This window comes from Ixodes scapularis, unplaced genomic scaffold (genome assembly GCF_016920785.2).
Source record: "Ixodes scapularis isolate PalLabHiFi unplaced genomic scaffold, ASM1692078v2 PGA_scaffold4__175_contigs__length_147842914, whole genome shotgun sequence".
Taxonomy (NCBI): domain Eukaryota; kingdom Metazoa; phylum Arthropoda; class Arachnida; order Ixodida; family Ixodidae; genus Ixodes; species Ixodes scapularis.
In genome coordinates, this window is record NW_024609879.1 from 33,559,422 (window position 1) to 33,582,452 (window position 23,031).

The following is a 23,031-nucleotide window of genomic DNA, read 5'->3' on the forward strand; positions in this document are numbered from 1 at the left end:
ATTAGTAACTCTGACAGTACGCATTTTTGCCTTTGTATATATATATATATATATATATAGAGAGAGAGAGAGAGAGAGAGAGAGATAGGTAGATAGATATTTTTCACTATTTGCTGACGGCCGAACCTAACTATGCAACACAACAAGTAAAACCACAGAGCTGCCCCGCCTCATATCACCCTCAGTTGGAGCTCGACTGACACATTGCGCCGATCAAGCATCCCCAACAGCTCAACACCTAAACGCCACGGCGTTCACTATCTTTGTTTGGGTGATTCCACCCACTAATATAACAACTCATACAATGCGCCGTGATAAAGTGCTTTTTGTCTTTGTGTATGTGTTTTCGTGACATCTAACCTCTGTTTGCGCTCTGACTAAGAATGAAACCATGTATACTAAAACATCGATAGTGGTCTCTATTTTTAGCGACGCTCGCACACGTCTTGCCTTTGACGCAGTGGCATTCTCATCTCCCATACACGGACATTTGGACAAAATAGGTTGGTCGGCCTTCACTCATTAGCTGCGGAACGTTTTGACCGTGACGTATGTATAATTCAAAGAAGCACCGACAGGCGGGTGCCCCTTTGAAAACAAATCATGTTCGCGTAGAGATATTTAGCGGCTATAGTATAGTCCGTGGGTATTTATTTCTAGGCCAACTCGTCGGCGTCAGTCGGTACAGGCGCTGGAGGCGTGATGAAAATGCTGGCAGATGTCGGCTTGACGAGCCCCACAGCAGATGCCCTTACAGCAGATGGCAAATAAACCAACAACAATATTTGTCGACGGGCAATTGATTGAAGAGGCCAATCGGTAGTAGGATGACTCGACAAAGGGTAATTCATCAAAAATTCCAACTCGTTGACAATTGTTTGTGAGGCCATTCAGTTTCCACATTGCACTCATCTTCTGTATTAGAACACATACACATGTTAGACATTTTAATATAAGCAAGTTTCGGGCACCGGATATTTTTTTGAAAAGCTGTTTCACCGAATTTCGCATCTCCCGGTTCGTCGAATTTTGATATGAAATCATAATATAATTATTATACTTGTCACTTCTTCAGTTAGAAATGGTTACAGATAATTATAAAATAAAAGTAGGCTTTCGCAAAAATTATGTCGATTAGCGGCTATGCCAACGTAGCCGAACAGTAAAAAAAAATCTTATGAGGGTGTTTTTGTTAGGGTTCAAAAAAGACAAAGGCGATTCTTCAAATGAGCACTGGTCACACAGGCCGACTGGTAACATAATTAAAATAAAAGCACCGACTTCACAGAACAGGAAAAAACAATTTCACTAGACGTTTCGCCTCCATGAATAAACGCCTCCATGAATCATGAATAACCAACTCGCCCAAGCTGAGGTTCTGACCAGTTTCGCCTCCCTTGCGGGAGGCATCTTCAGTAGTCACACAACAATGCCTGTGTAAGCTTCGTGGAGAGGGCCGCGTTTTTTGTTACACACGGATGTGTGTGTCCCTGCGAACAAACCACGATTCTAGAATTTTCGGGACCCCCATCTGTCCTCCCTCGCCAAGGTCGTCGCGGCCGGGAAGTCAAAATAATGCCCTATTGTCCACACATAGTACACCAGTTCAGACTTCAGTCGGGTCGCGTGGGATGCGCACGTGACGTCACGCTTGTGTTTACAAAGCAAATGAAAAGTTCAACCTCAAGTCAACGCTATTTATCAAATATGTCCGTACTTCGTGGAGAAAGCCACGGTTTTTCTTACACACGGATGTGTCTCTGAGAACAAACACGATTTTAGGAGATTTTCGGGACCCCCATCTTTGTCATAGGGTGACTCGTTTATCGGACTGTTCGTCGCAGCGAGAGTACAGGGAAGGATAATAATTCATACCCTATATCGTGCAGAAGAGAAGAATATAAAAAAAAAAAAGAAAACGAAGCGAAAATTTTGATTTCCTTTCTTGTGGACAGGGCATTGTAGGTGAACGTGGCTTCCTTGTTTGATTCGCCAAAGTAGCAACAAAGCGACATTTTACGATCGAGCGAGCACCGTCGGAAACACTGCCCAAAATAATTTTATAGGGAGTTTCACGGCTTTCCACTGCGACATAAGCACGTGGATAGAAAAACAAATATTGACAACAATAATTGTCGAATATTTTTGGCACGCTCACACCTGGTTTTTCTTCATAATTTGATGACTCATATGTTGATTTTGTTTGCGGAACCGTACTTCTGACCGGCAATTTTATTGCGTACGCGAAGCTTTTGCGTGCGATCCACTACAGTTAATTATTTTGGGGTGTCCAAGTTGAAGCGGTGCGTGTTATTTTTCGATCTCTGTCCGAATGATACAAAGTTTCACGTTTTCACCCTGTGAGTGAAGTGAGTTGGTCAGTGCTAGCATCGAAGGCTAACTTCGAACTCTAATTTGGAAATAATGTCTCTGTTGCCGCATCGCGGACAAAGATATATATGCTCTTATCACTGTAGCAAAATAACGTGGCAGGATTTGTGCTCTTGTTATGATCGTGTACCATTGTAGTCGACGTCATCCCAGCACGGCGTATCGTTTTTGTATTCGGTTCAGCCCTGCAAACCACACTTAGGAAAAAAAATGAAAGTTTGCACCTTGTTTGTTCAATTTTTTGTTATACTGCAGAAACATATTGCGCCCCGTGTTTTTGAAGGCACGGTAGACGGTGGTGACGGTGAGGTGACCGACCCCCATGTCAGCCGGCGTCTCGCTCGACCTCCTCGGAGGACAGGTCGTTTTTACTGGTGACTGGTGCATACGTGGAGCAACTCCGCGCGCATTGCGTTCTTCATCTCAGAGAACGCAATACATGACTCAGCTCTATCTCGTCATCGCTCCAAAATGACAAGTGGAATTCGCAACTGTAGTCGGTGACAGGTCAAGAACGAAGTGGGAGCTCCTCCCACCCTGTTCCACTTCAGCGGAGCGAACGGGGGAGAGGAGGTCGCCCCCTCTCCAGCGTTCGCAAATGGCAAATATTAGTTTATTAGGCCACTAACTGTCAATTTACGCTCGTTCCTTTACGTCCGCCGCAGCCGATAATGTTATCCCCGGGAATACCAAAAGTATAATTTCTTTCAGCAAAAAAAACAAAACAAAACAAAACAGAATAATAAAACGCCCGGTATATCACAGCTTTGACAACGCTTCACGTGTGTGAGGTTCGATGACCGACAGAGAACCACCGCTGGCCGTGCTCCCGAAGCGGGGAAGTGCAATTTATGGAGACCGATCATATTATCAGAAAGATGCAGACTAGGGAGCCTTCATGTGCGCGAAGCGCACATGGAGGCACTCTAATGCAGACAATCCAGGAAAAGTATTCTTGCAACTATGAGGTTCAGTTGTACTTACACATGCATTATCGTCAAATTTGACGGAGTTCCTTCCAACACTAAAGAGTTGTCAAGAGTGAAGATTATAAAGGAGAATATCAGCAGGAATCTATTGTCTGTTTACTGAAAACAAAACAAGCATCACAAAAACGCATTTGGGCGGCCGGGGAGGCCAGAAGCACGGACTGCGCACCCAGCGTGGTACCAGCGAATGAGAGGGCACTCCTAGCAATCTGTTTTCAGAGCCACGGTATGCCGGCTGCCGGCCAAATGTCCACTTTAATTCTATTATGGCTTTCGAAACGTAAATACACGCTCGAGAATTTTCAACAATATCACGCGAGCGCCGACCGGCTAGCTGTAGATCAGCGCATCGTCACGGCGCGAAGTAGCGATATCAATGACAGTACGCGCGTGCGCAGAAGAAACGCGCCGAAGTCGGCGTCGGCTGCTAAGCTGTTTCCCCAATCACGACCCACCCCTGGCGCGACGCCCACCGCTTGCTCCACCCCATAAGCAGGGGACCTAGTAATCAAAGCGACACACACGGTACGCAAACACGAACAGCAGCCAGTAGGAAGGACACCGACACGAGCTTAGTCAGCGAACGAAAAGACAGACACAAACTTCACTCTAGGCAAACAGAGCAGGGGTAGTTACAAGGATGAAATGCGTGCGCAGACGGAGGTAAGCAGTGCACAATAAATAGGCGAAAACTCGCAGCAACCGAAGAACTACGCAGCAAACACGTACGTGCACACGCACCAGAAGCACGTGCGTCACGCTGCGTATCTACGCAGAACTGGCGATTTTGGCATTTCGGTAATTTGAAACTTCGATATCGATTCCGTGAACAATTTATTCAGCAAACTGAACCGGTGGAGCCTCGCATAAAAAAAAATCGTTTAACAATATGAAAGCGACTGAAATTCTTCCTAAAAGCTATATTAGCAGAAAGTACCGTGTTATAAAGGACCTCACGAGTTTCGACCAAGTTTTCCAGCACGTTATTTTGCAAGAAACGGAAGAAGCCAAGTGTACAACCAGTTTCCGAAGCTGGCAACCACAGCTGGAATCAGCGCCATCCTCGGCAGTTTCCTGAACCTCGCGTAGTCACATTTCAGCCACCGCCACATAGAGGGCGCAACCAGACATCCAATTTGTGTTTTCTGTGTGTTTTATGATTCTTTTTAATAAATAGGCTCGATTAGTGAAAATGTGGGCTAATAATCAGGACCTGGAACAGTAATCTCCATTTAATACTAAAAATATCGGCCTAAATATCTGCCAAAAGGGGTCAAAATACTCGTTTTTGACTATCAACAAATACGTGATTTCACCTATATTCAAACTTTTTTTATGGAAAATCAAAAGTGAAATTTAGAAAAAGGGCCTCGCTTTGCAAAGCAGAATATGTTTTTCTTTGCGGGCCTACAATTTTATTCATGTGTGCCAATCCCTAAGCGCTGTACCACTGTACTACCAAATGAAGTTTGCCAAAATTAACGGTTTTTGTCACTTTTCACGTGAGCATTCCGAAAAAAGTTTAAGCCATATTACAATGAAATTTAGCGTAACTCTTTCGACCATAATTACAAACTGATGTAAAAAGTTTCAAATAAAATCACCGAGTAGGCGCCCAAAACTTCGCGACTGAAGTGCTTCCGCAAAGTCAATTTTTCTAAAGTAAATATCTGTCAAAATAAAATAAAAAACGAAAAAAGGGCCTCCGTTCACAATGAACGCACTCTTCTTCTATAACATTCTAAAATTAGAAAGAAATTGCTCCAATAGTGCACCCTGTACCACTGTACTACGAAACCATGTTTTGCCGAAAAGGTCAATGTTCGCGGGTGCCCTCTGAATTAGCTTTTTGCACTAGGAAAACAAATCCTACATCAGATAAAAGATAATGTTGTACACTACAAGGTGATATATAACACATAATTTTAGCAAGCTTGAACACGCCACGATCGCATTTCGAAAACGTGCTGAAAGCGTCATATGTCATGGCCGCCGTGGGACCGCAGCCTTAATAAAGACACGTTAAAAAAATTTGACGTTTACAATTCTCTGTAATGCCGAAGGGAGGACACCTCTTGAGGAGGAGGGGGAAGGGTACGAAGGGGAGGGTATGCTAGCTTCTCCCCCTCCGTACCCTTCCATCCTCCTCTCCTGTTCCCATTCCACTTAGCGTAAAACATTCGCTAAATTTTCCGCCAAATTAAGCCAGGAAATTTTCCCCCTGAATTGACGTGTGACGTCACATGACACGCCACCTGAAATTTTAAGTGCGACGTCACGTGTCGTCACGCGGGTAAAATTTGCCCTCTAAATTTAGAAGAGAAATTTACCACCGAGCTTAGCAAAACCTTTTACCGCGAAATTTAGCAAGAAAATTTTACCCTCGTGATGTCACACATGACGTGATTTTGGGAAACAGCCCTTAATGCAACGTGCGGTTACGCCGACGCCGCTCAACTCAGAAACGATTTCCTAGGGGCTCTGCTATAAAACAACGTTGCATCAATGAACTATTTTTATGCCAATTCTATGATTCTAATCGATCATCGCAAGCCAAGATAAAGAACGAAGCATATCCAACTTTGACGTTCTGCTTCGTTCCATGGGAGTCTACGAGGAGGCCCTGAAACTGCCTAATTAGATCGTAATTATCCTGTTGTCTCGAATAGTGACATGCTGAAACAAATGTAGGCTCCATCATTCTCTGAAAACCAAGATAGTCATTGAATGACTGACTTTGTCGTCGTCTTTTATGAATTCACACTGCACTAATCTTGGTTCAGATCAGCCTAGACTCCAAGTCTACCCTACCATTTTTTGTAATGCCACTCTTCTACATGTCCTCTCTTTCGCGAATTTCTACCGAATTTCTTTTTCTTTGTAAAATAGAACTTACGCTACACTTTTGGTTTCTGTGTTATGGTTTACTGTTGAAACACACCTATTGATGCCACGCACTCGATCGAGCGAAGTGAGTTTGTCAAACTCACTCCAAGCCAAGCGTGTTCCTCAGGAAGCAGCCGTGTGGCACACTACAGAAATGACACTAAGGGTGAAGTACACTCGCTTGTAGTGACACTAAACTAGCCCGTTTGACAGGGGTATTAGTCGATATGCGATTGCACTACTCAATCAACACTGAAGGGACATCGTGACTCCTCCTCAACAGAACGAAAGAAATCAAACAGAAACACTGGGAACCGCTCTTTTCCTACAATTACCTAGCCGTGGTTAATTACACATTTATATCCGGCTCAAGTTATGCGGTGCCAACGTTATCTTTTCCTTTAAATATTCTATGTGGAAGTTGTAGTCTTGCAGCTTCATACTCCACCTCATGCCGCGACTATTGTGTTCAGCCTTATTAATGTACTCAAGCGGCTTGTGGTCTGTCTGTACCCATTCAAATAAATCTTGAACCTCTCCACCGCCCACAACAGCGCTAAGCATTCTCTTTCTACGGTCGCAATGTTCTTCCTCGCCTTGCTGAGTGTACGACTCGCATAAGCTATGGGATGCCATACCCCGTCTCTTTCTTGCAGTAATAGCGCCCTAAGCTCGTGTCAGGAGCATCAGTGCGCAAAGTGAATTCTTTCTGTACATTCGGAGCCATCAAAATGGGTGGCTCGGCTAAAGACGTCTTCAGGAGTGAGAAGGCTGCTCCCATGCTCCCCTCCCCACTCAACCTCATTACTTGACCCCTTCTTCGTCAGGTTTGTCAGGGGAGCCGCTACCCCCGCGTAGTTTGGTATAAATTTCCGGTAAAATCCTGTCAGCCGCAAAAATGACCTAACCTGACGTTTCGTCGTTGGTCTGGGTGCGTCTTGTATCCGCATAAGCATCTCTTGCATTGGTGCGATAAGCCCAAATCTTTTTGGTTAACCAAAAAGCTTATATGTCGAAACCCAATTTCACACTTCCACGGCTTTGTTGTAATGCCGGCAGTGCGTAACCTGCCAAAAGATTTCTCTCAGCTTGTCGAGGTGTTGTTCCCACAAGTATGTTGCTACCAGTACATCGTCGATGTAATGATGTGCGTCAGGGATACCCTCCAGAAGCTCCCGCATTAAGTTAGTGAAAGTGGCTGTTGCCGTTTTCAGCCCGAACGGCCCGAACTTAAATTGACACAATCCACTTGATGACGAAAAGACGGCCAGTAGCTTCTGGTCAAATAAAGTTTATAGAATAACTTTTTTCATCCCACATTCGCAAACGTTACGTCTAGCCTTGGTATGGGTTCAGCATCGGACACCAACACTTGGTTTAGACCTCTGAAATCTATGCAGAACCGGTTTGAACCGTCCAGTTTTCTCATCATTACCAAAGGCCCATTATACGGTGACCTAGATCTCTCCGATAACCCCCATCTTTAACATCGCGGTGATTTCGTCCTCCACCAGCTTATGTACGTTCAATGGTGGAGGATACTGTTTGACGTGTACCGCCGTTTGGCTGGTTAACTTGAGCTCGCACTTTACTAAGTTCGTCTTTCCAGGTAGATCTGAAAAGATCTCTTCGTAGTCACTGATCATGTCAAACACTTGTTGTCTTTTCTCCCTGTCTAAATCGGTATGGACTACCACGTCTTGTTTGTCTTGCTGTTTTGTCAGGGGGAGCACTGGAACTTCGTCCTCGCCTCCTTCAGTGACTACGTCACTACCGTTGCCGACTTTTACGGCCAACCTAAGCTTAAGGCGACATGTTCATTCTATTCCCTCTCTTCGTACTTCTTAAGCATGTTCATGTGGAATACTTTGCTCCTTCCTCCAATCTTAAGCTCATAATCTACTTCATTTTTTTTCTGGCAGTTACCTCAAACAGACCCTTCCACTGCATAAGCATCTTCTTGTCACTTGGCAGAAGTATTAGCGCCCTATCTCTAGCCTTCATTTCACGCTTGACCCGCTTATGGTCTTAATTCCCTTGTAGTTTTCTTTCGCGACCTCCAGACATCAATGGGCCAGCTCACATGTTTCTTCGAGCTTCTCCCTCAACCCCAAAAATGTATCCATACAAAGCCTTTGTTTCTTTATTCATTGTTTAATTGGACCAGACTTCTCTTAGGGTGGCTAACGGTCCCCGTACTCTTCTCCTATACAAGAGTTCGAATGGAGAGAATTTCAAGCTGGACCGCGGTACTTCTCGGTACGTAAAAAGTAGAGCGGGTAGGTAACGGTCCCAGTCTTTAGGTCTTTCCTGGCGCATTCGTCTGAGCATTTGTTTTAATGTGCCATTGAACCTTTCCACAAGGCCGTTGCACATAGGATGAGAGGGGGTCGTTAGGAGGGTTCTCATTGACAACAGACGGCCCACCTCCTTCATGAGGTCCGACGTAAAACTTGATCCTCGACCACGGAGGATCTCTTCCGCTACGCCACATCGTGCGAACATGTCCATCAACGCCTTCACTACCTCTGGGGTCCCAGGGCTTTGCGAGGCAACCACGTCCGGGTAGCGAGTAGCTACGTCCACCATGGTCAGGACGCATCTCCTCCCCGAATCCGACTTCGGCGTGATGGGGCCAATGATGTCTATGTAAATCCTTTGGAAGGGCGTCGCTATGGTTGGCATGGTCCCCAAGGGTGCCTTACCCACTCTTCCTTTAGGCTCGGCGCGCTGGCAAATGTCGCAAGATCGCACGCATCTTTGTATCTCACTATGCATTCCGGGCAAGAAAAAATCCTTCTGCGACCAGCCCTATCGTGTTGTTTATCCCCTAGTGACCCGACATTAAGTTATCGTGGGCCAGGGCTACCACGGTTCGCCTGAACTTCTCAGGAAGCACCAGCTGATCCCTTTTTCTTCCGGAGCTGTAGATGGCACGCTTATACAACAACTTGTTTCTTATAAAGAACTTTCGCTTGGTTCTTCTTCCATGCTTGGGAAAGACTTTACAAATTTTGTGGAAACATGTCTCGAGGCTCTTTTCGTTTTCTTGCTCCTTGAGCATCTCTTCGGCTGTCGCTTCCAGTGGCGAAACCTGCGGTACCCTCAGTTTGGCTCGCAATTCTTTGGATTGATCTTTGTTATTTCCTTTCTCTGTCGCGTTCGCGATGAGCACGGGCGCATCCTCGCATGGTCCAGAACTTGAAATGTTCTTCGGCAATGATTCGGAAGAGCTCTTGCGAGCTCGTTCTGCGCTTTCTTCTTGGCTCGTCTCCTTGTTTTGTTTTATCGACGTCTGCATGTCCGATGTTCCAGCTGGACTTGTCTCCTCCATTTCGTTTCACTTCGGGTCAGGATCATTAACGCCTCGCACTATCGGCGCGTTACCGAGCACAAGATCGTACAGCGGGTTACTAACACTCCTCGCCATTACCCTTCCGGTGAAGTATGGTGTCGTCCTCACCCTGATCTCCGCTTCGGGCACATACCTCACTGTGCCATTCAACAGATAGACCGGACTTGACATCCCGGTGAATTCCTCAGGGTGAACCATCTCCTTCGTACAACGACCTATTACAACCGGTGTCCCGCAAAGCCGTTATTTTGCGGTCACCTAGCCGTCCCTCCACTACCTGCATATTTTTCAGAAGAAACTTTGGAGCTCGTCCTACTGCCACGTTGATCACTGGGATCTTGGCCCTGTTCTGATGCGCGACATAGGCCTCATCACACTCGGCAGCACTGCCGTCGCCCTGTTCCGCTAGTATGCAGGACGCTTGAGGTCGCTCGTTTTGTCTCGTCCCGCAATTCTCGGTTGATGTCCGGGTCTTCCACAGTTTCAGCACGTCAGCTTTTTGAACGTAGGCGGTCGGTTATTGACATTTTCTGCCTTTTGGCCGACCTTATTATAGAGGAAGCATCGAATGGCTTTTCTGCTTGCACCGCTCGTTATTTTGCCTGTCTCTCCAACACCCGACTCTTTGGTGCACTCCTCCATCTTCGGCTTACTCGCTCCTGTTTGCAGCTGGGCCTCTAGATATAGATCCGCTTCGGATGCTGCATTCTGTCTCGTTCTGGCAAAAATACCGACAAACGGCTAGAGCAACGGAGTAAGAACCTCTCCACTAATACACTGTCTCGGAGGGCCTCGGATGTCCGATCCACTACAGCGACCTCGATCCACCAGTCGAAATACACTGCAAGACGGGTGCCGAACCTCCTCCTCGTTTCTCCGTTTTCCGATTTAGCTTCGCGAAACCTTTCCCAGTAGCCTTCTTTGGTGCACCTGAATCTTTGCATGAGTGCGAGCTTGACTTTCGCGCAATCTAGCCCGTCTGCGGGGGACAGGCGGCCAACTTCCGTCAATGCTTCCCCGGACAAGCAAAGACTTAACGTCGTGGCCCACTTTTGCTCGGGCCAGTTGAGACCCGCCGCGGTGCGCTCGAAACGCTGTAAATACGCATCTAAATCGTCTTTGTCTTTATTATATTGTGGAATCAACTTGTGAGGACAAAATTGGTGTCCCTGTCCCGGCATCGCACATTCCCCATTGCCTCGGACACCCTCGCGACCAGACGCCGCTCTTTCCTGTACCGAACGTCTAAGTTGCAGAACTTCTCGTTCTTTTTCCAACAGTGCTCCCTCCAATTTCCGTTACTGTCTTACCCTTTCTCTTTTTTCCCGTGCACTAGCCTTTTCATCCTCAACCAATTTCTTTCCCTACATAACCTAACTTCTGCCGGGCCGCGATCAATCTTTCGTTTTCCATACTGTTACGTCCGGTTTCAAAGATCCCTAGGGGTCCCGGTCGACGGGATTAAAACAAAATTTGATAAAAAAGAGAATCCTGGCAGGCTCGCCGATTTGTGACGTTCAACCGGGACGGACCCCGAAATCAGAGAGACAGGACGAACAGATTACGAAATTTCTGCTTATGTACATGTATTTACATACATAAATACAGCGAAAGGCATAAACACACATTCAGTACAGTACAGTCTTAGACTCCTAGAACCAAGACTCGATCCCTAACACTCACGACCTTGAAGTGGCCCTGCTAGTCTGGGCTTGCAGGTTCCCTTGCTGGGGGAAAAACATCATTTTGCCGCTCCGACGGAAGACGCCTCGTTGGTTCACGGTAGATTCCCGCGAGCGGGCCTCGGGTGGGGCTTCCTCCGGAACGTAGCCGAAGTCGCCCCGCTGGTTAACGCTTTACACCCGGAAGCGGGCCTCGGGTGGTCGTCCTCCGGAGCTTAGCCGAAGTCGCCGTGCTCTTCACCGGACCAGCGCTGTCTCGTTCCTCTTGATACTCGTTCCACGACTCGTCTTCCTTCCTTTGTCACACCCCACGCCTCGTTCATCTTCTCGTCTTCTCTTTTCTCCTCCGGTTCACAATCGTGACAGTAATACACACATGTGTTTTAGCTTGAGCTGTGGCATCTTAGCCATCTTTCCGTCTAATCGTTTTAATGTCTCTTAAATTGCGCACAATTCGGTGCCAGATGTCTCGTGCGCAAAGCCTTGGTGCTATTTCTATTTTTTTAGCAAAGCGCAGCACGGCTTCCCTAGAAACTACCCCTGCAAAACCCAGCTGCTCTGACTAACCAACGACCTCTTCGCATACCTTGATTCTGGCTTCCTCACTGACGCTGTATTTCTCAACTTTACAAAAGCATTTGACAAAGTTCCGCATAACAGACTGCTTCTAAAGGCATCGTTATTATACATGGATAATAATGTTCTCTCCTGCATTGAAACTTCTCTCTTTGAACGTCGTCATGCTGCTTGTGTTAATAATTGTTCGTCTACTTTAGCACCCGTAACATCTGGCGTTCCTCAGGAAACAGTGCTTAATCTGTTACTTTTCCTCATTTAAATGTAAACATAATTGGCAGAGATCTGCCTGGTTAAGAAATAAATAAACTGCCTCAATTATTTAATCTCTAACCAAGCTTGAATAAAACAAAATACCCCACGTTTTGAGACAAGCTCGGTCCCTTGGTCACGGGTGACTATGGGGTGTACGAATCTTCTTTGTCGTATTCATCTAATCATCTTAACTATCTTCATCTTCATCTCCATCAAGAATATCCAGCACTGAAAACCTGTTCAGAAGGTTGCGCCAGTGTTTTTCCGTGAAGCGACGAAGTCCTGAGACATGTACACTTGAGAGAGTGCCCGATGATATGTTGACGTTTTCTTTTGTTGTTTGAATATACCAAGATTCCAGGTGCAGACGTCTGCGCCGGTGTTTTTCATGAACATAATCTCGCTCTTGTCGAAGGACACGCTGTGACCCAGTTTTTTGGCGTATTCAGCTAGGGCACTGGCTTAGGCGTCGTTCTTCTTCACGTCGTATTTGTGCCGGCGGTAGCGTTCCCGGAAGCACTTTGTTTCTCCCATGTAGGCACCAGCAGGGCAGTCCGCGCTTGGGATGTGGTAGACGCAACCTTGAGACTTCTCCTTTCCCAGTCTTCCTCTTCAGGAATCTTCCCCCATGTGCCTATTTGCAAAGACTGTGTCCTTTAGCAAAAATAACATTCCCTCATAATTCTTTAATCCTACAAAATGACCTCGACCTAGTTCAGAGGTGGTGTACTAACTGGCAGGTGACGTTAACGTCAGCAAATGTAAATGCATGCGCTTCTTTCGTTCTTCTTTTCAAACCTCTCCTGTTTGTTTTCTCAATGGCATCCCTCTTCAACACACGGATGTGTATAAATACCTCGGTATTCTTCTAACTCCAAACCTCTCCTGGGAAAACCATATTTATTCAGTTGTGGGGTCCGCTAACAAAAGCTTGGGTTCCCTTCTCCGCAATTTCAGATCCGCCTTTTTTCAACTAAAACGGCTCCACTATGTAGCCCTAGTCCGGTCCACATTAGAATACACATCTTCTATCTGGCACTCTCATGATGCTACAGGAACAGACTACATTGAATCTGTTCAAAACCGAGCTGCGCGAATTATTCAATCTGATTACTCCAGTTTATGCGGTGTTTCCCTCGTTAAATAAAATCTCTCTCTCCCTTTGCTTTTCACCCGTCGAAAAATATTCCGTCTCTGCCTTCTGCATAATGTTTCTTATTCGCCCCTTCTAAATTAGTGTCTTTTTTCTTCACCCGCTTATCTTTTTTCCAAACTCGATCATTGCAATAAAATAGCCCGGCCACAGTTTTTTTCCACAGCACATCAGCACCCCCTCTTCCTGATGCAATTGTGGACCGGAACGACCTTCCCAAAGACAATGTCACCAAACAGGACCCCATCACATTTCGAGAAGCAGTATGCAACTTTGTACTTAACACGTGTTAAGTACAAAGTTGCATACTGCTTCAATTTATTTCTCTCACTGCTTCTATCTAAGCAGTGAGAGAAAGGAGCGGATACCCACTCCCCTTTCTCACGTTTTATGGCCCTGAGGGTATTGTAAGTAAATAAATGAACCAATATCGATTAGAATGTTTTTTATCACAAATGTCATTAACTGAGTGCGCCAGCGCTGGCCCACTCAGTGCAACAAAGGACGTATTCACCCTGAGACGGACAAACATGTAGGAGCCCAATATCATCCCGTCCTATGGACCGAAGCGGCGGAACCGTTGGAACGTTGGACGCACAATATCTGCAGTGGAAAGCGATTCTATCATGGATGTATAGTGAACATAAAAGTTTGCGCAAAAGTCAGCGGAAAGAGAGCGTTGTTTGAAAACAGATATTCTTTGTTGCACGTTGTGGCCTTGATGCTGTAGGGGCTAGGAACGGAATCCACCTCAACTCGCCAGTAAATGCTCGTGTGCAGACAACAGAAAATAACCGTTTTCGAACGCGGCTCAAATATTGCTGCTGGGGATTAACGTTCTTGATGCCTCCACGAGCAGCAGACTAGGATCGTGTTTGAACGATGCTCTTTTTACGCAAACGTTTGCGTAAAATTTGAGCTTATCATAAAAAAAATTTACGAAATGGTCTCTTTCACCGTAGGCAATGTGCATTCAAAGTTTCATTAGTTTCGCGGCTTCTGCCCATGGGGCGATATGATAGCATAGCTAGCGCCACCAAGGGGAAGCGCCGCGAAACGTTGTAAGGCGTTCGAGGGAGCTTGTCAACTGACCTTGATTTAGTAACGTCGGTCCCTTCTAAAAGCGCTCTCTAGCACTTCCTGTCTAGCCGTTGGAGTACGCAGAGTTACAGTCATCACATGGTACGCGGGCGGAGGTCACATTGCCGATGGCTGCGGCAGTGGTGTGCGTGATGCACTCAGACGGCGAAATAAATGTGCTTCTACGAAGTGATTTTGGAAGGATCACAACGAACGGGACGACATTAGCTTTTGGCAGTGACGGGAAAAAAATGCGTGAGAACTATTTCCAGTTGCTAGCTTTTACAAGATGGTTAGTCTCAAGCTAGTAAACCCGCTTAGCCTGATCGATGAACTAAGAGCTCCCAAAGCTCGCAGATGGTTTACCGGGTATTGTGGGCGTTTTAAGGAGTTTCCAGGTTTGGTTAAATTGTGTTTAAAAATTTATGTTGTTCTGTAAAGTGATGGCTCAACATAACTAACTTTGGTATATATCAGATGGGAATACGTTTTATGTCCTGTGGGCGATGCTTGTAGGATATTAAACCGAAAGCTGGGAAAAATACGGTGCATTAAAATTGTGACATTTTCAGGTTCTGCAGAACGCGAGACCTATATCATGTCGAGTTGCATTCACTGTCGAAAACGCAACGAGTTGAAAATATTAAAAAAATAGCGGTTGTTGTTTATTGTCAAGATCGATGCGCATATAGATCTCATAGCCCGTATTTCTTCTGTTTTTTTTTTATTAATTTGCCGCTCGTAGGACACTTTTGAGAACCAGAGCCGTCATTTCATTGATGAATCTATTAATGCAGTGTTTCTCAACCATTGATGTTTCGCGGACCCCTCGTGTATCCGCGGATATGATGGAGGACGCTGTTCGTGGTGAGGGAATAGAAAGGTTTTGGTTAATTATAATTTTGATTTAATAAATGAATATAGCTAAGGGCTAGCGTGAAATAGACGTTTGTCAATAACATACAAGCGGGGAACCTCGCCCGAAAATGGGTACGTTTCTTCTGATTCTGAAAGTTATTGCTTTTATTGCCGGGTTTGATGATGAGGCAGGGCTTTATGTCCGCCTAGGATGCCTTCGACGACCCGCAAGTGTCCGCGGACCCCCATTTGAGAACCACTGATATAATTAGACGACGTTTCGGCCTGACACAGGCCTTCTTCATCTTCAATACTGTTGCACGAAGTGGTTAAACGAATTTTTTTTTTTTTTTTACACACGTGGGTCACATTAGGAGTCGCATAACGTGCCACATATAAGTCCAGAACCATGCAAGTTCACGAAAAGCAATTATACTCGGCCAACGGTCAAAAAGAATAATCTGTCATCTCATAAAAAAAAGAGAAGAAAGCGGGTTAAAGAGCGCACACGGTGAGCGAAGTCAACACCACTCCCAGAACATTCAAAAAGGACAAACATGCCTGCAGGTGCAAATGTCTGTCGAAGGTCATGCACCGTTGACGCGCCGACACTCATCCGGCGAAGGATAACTACGGACAGGTACATGGCAAAAGGAGAGGGATGAACTGATAGGGTTGCCGCTGCTCACGCTCGGCACGTACTTATTATTAAAGACCGAGTGTTCCTTTGGAACACACGTACTGGTCTGGACTCTCCTGCTCAGGATGCAGCAGTGTACAACCATAAAAAAAAACACCAAAATTATCATAACGGTTTCATCTGCGAGGAGGTTTGATCTGGTTTGGAGCGGGGGTGCAAGAAAGCGCAAGACGGGCGCGAGCGTCAAGAGCATTTGGCTTGGTGCGGGGGAGTGAGTACTGTATAGGGGGTATTCCCTGAACGCCATATCTGAGGGCGCCGTTTAGAGCACATGCTACGAACGAGCTCAAATTAATAGGCTGCTAAGACAGACAATCTTGAGGGTGTGGAATGCATGGTGCCGAGGAACTGTGTAAGCTCGCCGTCAGCACGCGCTCAGAGTCGTGCACACAGCTATGGCCGCCAGTGAATACTCCTTATACATAGCTTGCATATGATGTCGTTCCCGGTCGTGCCAGTATTTTATGTGCCACGAGCGTTTGGTTGACTGTGTTAGTTTCACACCGCAGAAGATGTGGTTCGCAGGTGATGAGAATGTAGAAATACCCGGCAGTAAACAACACTGACGACGAAGCTAGGTATAGCGACACAGGCAGCACACCAGGAGACAGCGACTGCGCGAGATCTTCCGATGCCGAGCTGCCATTGCTTGCGCTTGGCACGAACTGATTAATAAAAATCAAGCGCTCCTTCAGGGCACACATTTTAGTTAAGCATATTAAAGTTTCGCGACCTGTGATATCTGTCTTCGTGATTCGGTAGAGCTTCAAAAGTTAAGTTAGCGAAGCATAAGTACGGGTGGCCTAGTACGTCTTTTTGCTTATTGTTGAGTTCAAAGTTTGGAACCTGTACTTTTATTTCGAATATATAGTTTTGTGCGTACTAAGTACGTGCGCGTTTGTGTGCCAGAGGGCAGATGATTTTGTGCGTGAATATATTTACTATAAGACAGCGCAATCTTTAAGTTGTCATCGTGAAAAATCTTTATTGAATGAAGTTTTCAAACTGAGGGGGAATGTCGTGCTTAAATGAGAATGATGACGCCAGCCAATAAAGGAAATGGTGCCTGTGGACCTTAGTAAAGATCCTTTACATATTCCTATTATAGCGTCCTGTATAAATGTTAGGTGGAGTCAGGATACCACAAAGGTGTATGGGACCCACACCCACACACAGGATCCTGTATAGGTATACAGGATCGATATACATACTCAATATCCTGTATAGATATAGTGGATTCCTACGCACATATAGGATTTTGTACAGGTATACAGGGCTCAAACCGGCATGAGAGGAGTTTGTGTAAATAATCAGGCCGGTAAATTATATGTCCACCTGCCCACGACACCATGAGTAAGTGAGGCCTGTATGAGCACACTGAACAAGTTTTACAGCGACAACTGTTATGAGCTTTGCACACCAGTGGAAATTACGTCTGCTATTGATGTTGTAGTTGTCGATGTAGAGGACGTCCGTCGTCCAAGTTGTTAAATCTTTGAAAAGCATCACCCGCCGCCCGTAGACATCATACCTGTGTCCGCTGCGTGCGAAGCGGAGGCGTTATCACTAAGCTACGGAACAACGCTAATAATATACTCTATACTTGCGGTTTTTAACGCGAAAGCAATAAATGTCTCAGGGAGCGAACCGGGGTTATAAGATTTTGAAGCCGCGCCAAACTGCACCTAAGCTCACCTGTCCGATGGAGCGAAGCCTGTAGTCTGTAGCCGCGAAACGGAGAATAAACTCCCCCGCGCCCTAGTTTCAAGGGGCGCCACCTCATGGCGCTCCGGCCGCACGCCGGTAAGGCCGGGGGAAGGAACATGGTAAACACAGTGGCCCGCGCCCGCCAAAGGCCCTGAGGGCCAAAGGGGAAAAAGGGGGGGGGGGGGGGGGGGGGGGGCAGTGGATGCTTTTTTTGGCGCCGGCGAGCATGGCGGCTCCTCGATACTCGCACCGCAAACCTCGAAGGAGCACTCAGCGCCGTTCGATTCGACATTCATGCTTTCGCATTCACATCTCGTAAGAAGTAGTGTACTGTCGGATGAACATTGAAAACGAAGTGAATCGAAGCATCATATGCATAAAAGTTAAAATATGCTGGGGCGATTTTGTAGGGGACCCGGATTTTGCCACTAACGACTCGTATAGGGACACCCATTCATCACCCGTTTGACTTCCCCTTGAGGCCGTAAAGGATTTTCTACCCATTTCGGATTTCTATATGCAACTGTATTGAATATACCTTCCTGCAGAACCTTCTGTATAAAAAGCAATCAGGAACCTCTTTCTCCTAATACGCCCTGTATAAAAGTTTATAGCAAATGCCTTGCTTTAAGACTTCCCCTCAAAATGTGTACAGAAAATACCTTCCTGTTTGCATTAAAAAACAAATTCAGGAAAAAGATTATTCTAAGACTTCTTGTATGCAATTTTATAGGGTTTTTTTTAATAAGGGAGCGTGGACACGCTAGATTGAGGATGAATTTGAAGCTAAGCAATGAGGCGGGACGGACGGCAACGAGGGTTGCTTTGGGACTGGCCCGTCTGCGTCACGGTGACGAGGCGTTGGCTGCCGATCAGCGAAAAATCGCTCTAAGGCCCGGATTTGCTTGCCAACCAGAAAAGGTCCCTTCTGCCATATTGGGGAAGGCACCAGTGACTTTCAGATGATACTGTTTTTAGTGTGTTTGCATCATATTAATTTATTTATTTTCATAATTAAATTATATTTTTCCTCAATCACGTGTGTTAGAACTCTCTCCTTTTTCTGGCACACATAGATGAACTGGACAATTACCCTTAAGAATTCATAAAATGGCAATTTACGAGAAAAACAATAAAATAATTTTAAAAAATCATGGTAAAAAAGGCGTTTGTCTAACGAGCACCCTTTTTTGAGTCTGATTGTATTAAAATAAAATACCTTCCACATTGAAAACAAAAAATTTAGAAATATATCGATTAAAGGAGCGAGGTCATCGTTGTTGACCATATATTCGCAATCAATATAGAATCCATAAGAAACTAGGGGTCATAGCCATAAAGTGAGTCAAATGAATTACTATTGATTCTTATATTTTACGGCAAAGTTAGTTGTACATTTCAATAGTTGTGTTCACACTTCTACAACACCCTCAGTGTAACAAATATTGATGCTTTTAACCCAAATTTCGTAGCTTTTAAGACTTCTGTAACTAACCTGTGAACATTTTTTGTGCATCATTATCAAGGCGTCAAGCTGTTCATGTGCACAGAAAATAAAGAAAATGAATGAATGAATGAATCAATCAATCAATCAATCAATGTTTATTTTCCTTATGTCTTGTATTCTGCAATTCTTATATTGCCAAGACCAGTAAACAATACCTATACAAAAATATTACAAATTTCATCAATGACGGAAACTCTATATTATATGTATATGTGAGTATATGTGGATGCCTTATGTCTAGGATATACTTTAAAATATTAAAATATTGATATAAATACATAATAATCTTACCCTGTAAACAGGATCACAACATCAGCTGGACTTTCCTTCTGGGTATGAACAAGTTTTGTCATTGTGTCGTCTACATTAAGAAATAATTTTTTCTGGCGATCGGGATGCGTTGGATCAGGACCATGAACTGTTGTACTAAAGTAGTTACTCTGGAGAAATAAGAAAATTATATATGCGGTGTGAGTCTGAAACATTATATCTCGAGTTGGCCAATAAAAATTTCATATTTCGAATACATACGTTGTCCCTTTCAACTTCCACAAGTAGGAACTTGACCTTTGGGGAAGTAACCTCTTGGTACCTGAGTGACATCTGCAGATATTGGGTATTTGTAATAAAATCACACCAAAAGTTCGTGGTGTATTTTGGACAAAACTTTAAACTGGATCCTCTGAGACGCGAAATTAGTTATGGGAATAGAAAAGGCAGGTTTGTACCCTGTAAGAAATGATGCTGTGGTTTCGACCGTGCTCTTTAGCCTCTGTTCTGGTTATGTCGTGCTATTATTACAACGCGCTATTTTTACGGGAGCTTATTGTAACACGCTGTTTTCGTGTGTTTTCCTGCCATTGTGTCTAGTGTTTATACAATGAAACAGTAAACATTTATCTGTTTACTGATGTTTGTAGAATTACACTTTCGTAGGAGTGGTTTGGAATTGGAGGCACACTGCTACGTAATTTTTGTTTGTGGTTAGGCTTGCTTAAACAAATTACATTTCAGATGTATCGTTGTTTTCTGCGTGTTTTATAGCGCAATGGCACCGATAGCTATACTGCATCAAACAAGGTAAACTAGAAAGCAATATTAAAAGTATAACAGAAATAAAAATGTCTATAATTTGTGTATATTTATTTTATTTCTTCAAAACCTAAAATATTGTGAAATCATATAAGAGGCTACTCCCTTAAAAAACAGAGTGGTTCGGAATTAAATGCAGTGCCCGAAAATATTCCGAAAAATTGACTCCGTTGATGTAGAAGTCCAGGGTAAAGAAAAACGTGTAAAACATACTCTCCACACTGTTAGCACACCGATGCAGATGTATGGGCTCGGGAGGCATGCAACATCAATATAAATTTAATCGGTGCTCTTAGATTGAACTGCTCAATAACGTTTTGCAAGAATATTAAATTATCACGACTTAAGTGAATAGTTGGAATTTTGAATTAAATTAAACTATCTCACAATTACGCATTTTTATGCCGACTCTGTAGCAATATTTTGGTCAGATTCTTTGTCGTCATTTTCGTATACTATATAAGAGAGTGATATACACAGTCGTTTCTGGAGTTCGTTTATAAATATACATTAAAAACACAAATTAAAACAACGACCTAATATTTAAAAGAAATCGTGTTGTGTTGATTTGCACAAACTTTTAATTATAATCTTTTTTTTTCAAAATAAAAAAAAATCAATTTGTGAAACTAAGTTTTTGTAATCATGGTTTTGATGTCGGAAATAAATGCCCAATTTTTCAGTTTTCAAGAAAAGCTAATTTTTCTCCTGGTGTATTCACTTTGGTTAAAATTATTTTCGATAGTCTTCATTCTCCTTTTACGGAGGTTACACCTGAAACCGTTAGCGTAAAGGGTGATCAGAAATGCATTAGTATTCGCTCATACAACTGGAAAACTAACGCCTAAAGTCCCGGTGCTAAGGCCGATAAGACAAGACGACCCGGGCGCGGGGGGAAATAGAATCCATTCGTACATTTCTGATCGTCTTATACAAACCTTGTGGGCGAAGGTCTAAGTTCGCCTCCCCACCACGAAGCATAGAGATTGCGAAACCTATTGCCGTCGTGGCCGATGCCACGACGGATACAATACACTTAATAAATACTAAAAGGACTAGAATGGCAAAGAGGTACCTTACGTGTCCCCCTTCAAGCGCAAATTTTCTGCCCTCAATAACGATTAGCTGTCTCAGCCTCGAGCGAGCAAGCGCGGCCACATCTCTACGGAAATTATGGGGGTGGCTTTAACATTGGAATTTTGAAAGATAAACCCTGCCATTCCCATACTTTCAATAACAGTATAATAACTGGCTTTCAACAATAACATGTTGCTATGTATGCAGAGATAGACATAAACATGGCCTCAAGCAAGTCAAATTACCAATGCTAACATAATATGCCTGAACCATTTAAATGAACTAAGAAACGCACGTTTATCGACCCGCATTCCTTCTGCGTCACTAATGCACATAGCTTTACATCGACAGGTTTCACGAGGTGCGACATTGTGAAGCTTGTAGTGAAATGTCTTAAGTCTAGATTTTGCGGTTATATAAAATTGTAGACTTTCCGATTCGGTATCTTTGCTATATGACAGTACTCGCTAGCACCTATGACGACGGTCGTATTAATTAAAAAGCATTATTAAAGTAAAATCGACGCACGGTTTAAAGAAAAAGAATTCATTCAATATATGGCGTTCCCTTTTCTAACTGCCATCATTATTTTGAGTATTCGTTGAGTATATAGAATCTACACACACCTGGCGTGTTTCAGTGATTAAAATAATTGATATTCGGTAATGCTACATTAGGCCATGAATTCATAATTTTATCATATTTCGAACCGAATTAGCCAGATAAATATATCTTACCATAGAAATGATGAGAAGAAGGTATTTTATTAAGTCTTCAAGATTATCAAAATGCTCGTGGTGATGTTTGTCCACAACAAGTTTTAATTCAATTTCGAAAAGGTCGGGAATGGTTACAGGTTTTGGAGTTGCTGAAAGTTTTAAAACAAAAATAGAATGCAGTCTTCTGGCGATGGCAGAGAAAAATAAACATAATAGACGTAATGAGCGTAGTTTCAGAGTTTTGTTCCTGTTAAGGACTAAACACCTAAATGAATAATATGCATATATTCATGATGAATAGGTGTTGTGTGCATGAATAGTGGTTAAATATGAACTCATTGTATTCCTTGAGACAAAAATATATTGGTTTTATCCATACACATTTGTTTTCTTGTATGCTTATAGGAAAGCATTCAAAATTCCATTTATCGTGCCTCGTATGTTATCACATTTGCAGCACATTTCCAATGAGATTAATGTTTTCTCTATTTAATTGTAAAAATATCGCGTTGATACTGACTGCAGATTGCAAGGCACCTTTTTTGAGGCTTAATGATCCTGTATTTCTTTATTAACGGTTTCCGTTAAGGGGAAATACCTCCTAGTGAGGTCTGTCAAAATCCTAACTTGATGATGTATGCAGAGTAGTCAGAGTAGTATAAAGCCATATTTAAGGCTTTGTCGACCCAAGCGCTCTTCATTGAACTTTTCCGTGCGAAAATATTTCTGGACCCATTTTTTCTCGTAATTTTTGTGAAAAATTATTCAATGCCTACGTTTTGCTTGGTTGCCCGTTAGCGATGATCATGAAGGGAAACGTATCAGGTAGCAGTTAGCAGTTCCACAATCGACCCAGATACGCCCGCGCATAGCTCAGTGTGATGGCTTGTAAGCGCCTTTTGAGTACTTTAGGGCGTCTCTGAATTATGGGGCTGTTATAACGGACACGTGCTATCAAACAATGATTGCTGAGAATCGGTTTCTTTATCTGTGGTTGGCAGTTT

General features: G+C 44.1%; 1 pseudogene; it reads right to left on the reverse strand.

The window, feature by feature from the left end:
* The window catches only part of LOC115326590, an 89,687-nt pseudogene that overhangs the window by 39,737 nt on the left and 26,919 nt on the right, over window positions 1-23,031 (reverse strand).